Source organism: Gracilinanus agilis, chromosome 5, assembly GCF_016433145.1.
Source record: "Gracilinanus agilis isolate LMUSP501 chromosome 5, AgileGrace, whole genome shotgun sequence".
Taxonomy (NCBI): domain Eukaryota; kingdom Metazoa; phylum Chordata; class Mammalia; order Didelphimorphia; family Didelphidae; genus Gracilinanus; species Gracilinanus agilis.
Window position 1 is genome coordinate 235,396,303 of NC_058134.1, and position 3,785 is coordinate 235,400,087.

The following is a 3,785-nucleotide window of genomic DNA, read 5'->3' on the forward strand; positions in this document are numbered from 1 at the left end:
TCTGGGAACAGCCCAGAAACCCGTCACCAGACTGGTCACCAGGACCAGATGTTTTGTACCCCGTGATGATTGCTGAAACCATTTAGTAAATGATAGCGAGCTTGTCATCAGGGTAGGTCGAGAAAAGGTCCTATAGACATTTTTTTTAAACCCTTACCTTCTCTCTTAGAAGCAATATTAAGTATTGGCTCCAAGGCAGAAGAGTGTTAAAGGCTAAGCAATTAAGAGTTAAGTGACTTGCCCAGGGACACGCAGCTAGGAAATATTTGAGGACAAATTTGAACCCAGGACTTCCCTTCTCCAAGGCTGGCTCTATCCACAGAGCCACCTAGCTGCTCCTTATCCCATCTGTATCCTTTTTAAAGCCCTGAGAAATAGGTGCTACTATGATCCCCATTTTACTGAAGAAGCTGAGGCAGACAGAGGTTAAGTGACTTGCCCAGGGTCACACAGCTAGTAAGTGGCTGAAATTGGATTTGTACTGTGTCATCCAGACTCCAGATTCATCATTACACCTACAGTGCCACCTAGCTGCCTCCTACAAAGTTCTTTCTTTCTTTTTTTTAAACCCTTAACTTCTGTGTCTTGGCTCCTAGGCAGAAGTGGTAAGGGTAGGCAATGGGGGTCAAGTGACTTGCCCAGGGTCACACAGCTGGGAAGTGTCTGAGGCCGGATTTGAAGCTAGGACCTCCTGTCTCTAGGCCTGGCTCTCAATCCACTGAGCTACCTAGCTGCCCCTCCTCCTACAAATTTCTGCTAAGACATGGTTCCTGACACCACAGTTTACAACTGAGGACAAGATGCAAGCCTGAAGAACTATTGTACACATCCTTATGACAAGTGTGTTAGAGAAATACAACATAGTTTTTGAAGTATTCACTTACATGCAAATTAATAGATTAATTACCCCCAAAAAAACCCTCCTTTTTATTAAATCAATTCCCCATGGGGTCTCAATGCTTTAAGTTTCTATTTCTGTGTGTAATTGAAAGTTAAATTGCATTTCTTTGAATATTTTTATTTGAAAATATCCATAGGATCATAGATCTATTGGGTCCCCTAGTCCAACCCCTGCATTTTTTCAACCTTTACCTTCTGTCTTTGTATCAATTCTAAGGCAGAAGAGCAGCAAGGTCTTGGCAATCAGGGTTAAGTGATTTGCCTAGGGTCACACAACCAGGAAGTATCTAAAGCAAGATTTGAATCCAAGTCCTCCCAACTCCAGGTCTGGTTCTCTATCCACTATGGAACCTAGCTGCCCCCCAACCCCTTTATTTTACAGATGAGGAAACTGAGGACCAGTGACATTAGGTAAAATGATAAAGGCATCACAAGTACGCTTTAAATCCAGGACCTGTGATCCCAGAGCCAGTTGTCTTCATATTGCCTCTGAGTTTTTAGGACTATGGGCCAGCCATTGCCTCCATTAACCTCATTTAGTCTTTCAGCAGAACTCAAAAGATGAGTATGGCTTCCATTGTAGCTTTACCACAAGGTGGATTTTTAAAATTATTATTAAGACAACTTTGGGTCCAGGATAGTGATTTTATCAAGGAAGAGAATTCCCAGTGTACAAACTTTTTTTTTCTATAGTTGTGAAAAGCCCTTATCTCCCAGCTTAGAATCAACACTGTATATTAATTCCAAGGCAGAAGAGTGTTGAGGGCTAGCTAGGCATATGGGGTTAAGTGCCTAGCCCAGGGTTACACAGCTAGGAAGTATCTGAAGCCTGATTTGAACTCAGGACTTCCTGTCTCTAAGCCTAACTTTCTATACACCATCCAGCTTCCCCCCAAACTCTTTCTATAGATGTACATCAGCAACCTGTTCATAACAGATAATCTTAAGAAATCATCTATGGCCTCAGAAGGGTTTAGACAAAATATTATTCATTCATAATCTCCTGGACTGAAACTTAAAAATAATTTCATGCAAATCAGCATATTGGGTTTGCTTTAAAAAATACATCCATAATATGAAGGTCTTGGTATCTTCATACAACATTATAATGGTTTTTTTAAAATTTATTTTATTTTTCAATTAACAAGCACTTATTTTATCTACTCTCCCACCTCCAATTAAAAAAAACAAAACCTGATAACCAATGTGCCTGGTCAAGCAAAGCAAATTTCCATGCTGGTCAGGTGCAAAGATGTCTTTCTCCCTCTGTATCTTGAATTGATTACCTCTTGGTGTGGAGCTGAGTGATACGCTTTATCAGCACTCTTCTGAAGTTGTGATTGGGCATTCCATTGGCCGCAGAGCTTGTCTTCAAAGTTGCTTGTCATTAAAATGTGCAACATTGGGCAGCTGGGTAGCTCAGTGGATTGAGAGCCAGCCCTAGAGATGGGAGGTCCTAGGTTCAAATCCAGCCTCAGACACTTCCCAGCTGTGTGACCCTGGGCAAGTCACTTGACCCCCCATTGCCTACCCTTACCACTCTTCCACCAAGGAACTAATACACAGAAGTTAAGGGTTTAAAAATATTTTAAAAAAATGTGCAACATTACATCAAACAAGCAGAGAAAAAGAGAAAGTTTGATATCTCTCTAGGTAGGTCTACTTATCTGCCTGTCTATGTCTCTTTTTCTGTCTGTCTGTCCATCTGTCTATCTATCTACCTATCTGTTTATCTATCTATCTGTCTGTGTATATATCTACCTCTCTATCTGTCTGTCTGCCTCTGTCTATATCTATCTACACACACTTATGGGTGTATATGTATAAAGATATAGATATAGTGCAAACATATGTGTACATATACATGGATGGTAATCAAAATTAAATGGAAATTGGGGGGCAGCTGGGTAGCTCAGTGGAGTGAGAGTCAGGCCTAGAGACAGGAGGTCCTAGGTTCAAACCCGGCCTCAGCCACTTCCCAGCTGTGTGACCCTGGGCAAGTCACTTGACCCCCATTGCCCACCTTTACCACTCTTCTGCCTTGGAGCCAATACACAGTATTGATTCTAAGACAGAAGGTGAGGGTTTAAAGAAAAATTAAATGGAAATCATTAAAGGGGATCATTAGTGGGAATCGTTAAAGCTCAGAGGCAGACCTCTTGGAGAAAGGGCTGCAAATCATGTCTGGGGGAAAATAGTAGAGTTATTTATACTCATCAGCTCGGCTTGGGGGTGGGAGGTAAGGAAGTGGTGGGGGGTGAAGTACAAAGACATCAGCGCTGACCACTTCTAGGGAAGGGGGGAGGGAAACAGGGCAGGGGAAGGTCTCACTCTGCCTGCCCTCTTGTAGCTTCTTATTTTTACTAATTATTCTTGCTGACTAGGTACAAAGCTCTTCTCTTTCTAGGATTCTAAAGCACTTCCAGCACCCTGTAATTGCTTCCGCGGGGGCAAAATCTTAGTTACCTCTCCCTAGTTATAGCTCTGAAAATGGGTGTTAGAATATGACTCCTGGCTTGAATTTTGACCCAAGCCTTGAATTTTATTTGGGGTTTATCAAACATGGAGAGGGGAACAGGCTCAAAAAAGACCGATGATCAAAAATCACATATTCATATTTCTCTCTCTCTCTCTCTCTCCCTCTCTCTCTCTCTCTCTCTCTCTCTCTCTCTCTCTCATGTTAATGATTACAAATGTATTCAGCTGGGGCAGCTAGGTGCTACAGTGGATAATGTAGTAGGCTTGGAGTTGGAAGTTCCTGGGTTCAAATTTGACTTCAAACATTTCCTAGCAGGGTGACCCTGGGCAAGTCACTTAACACCCACTGCCTAGTCCTTGTCTTTCTGTCTTAGAGTTGTTGCTAAGTCAGAAAGTAAGAGTTCAAA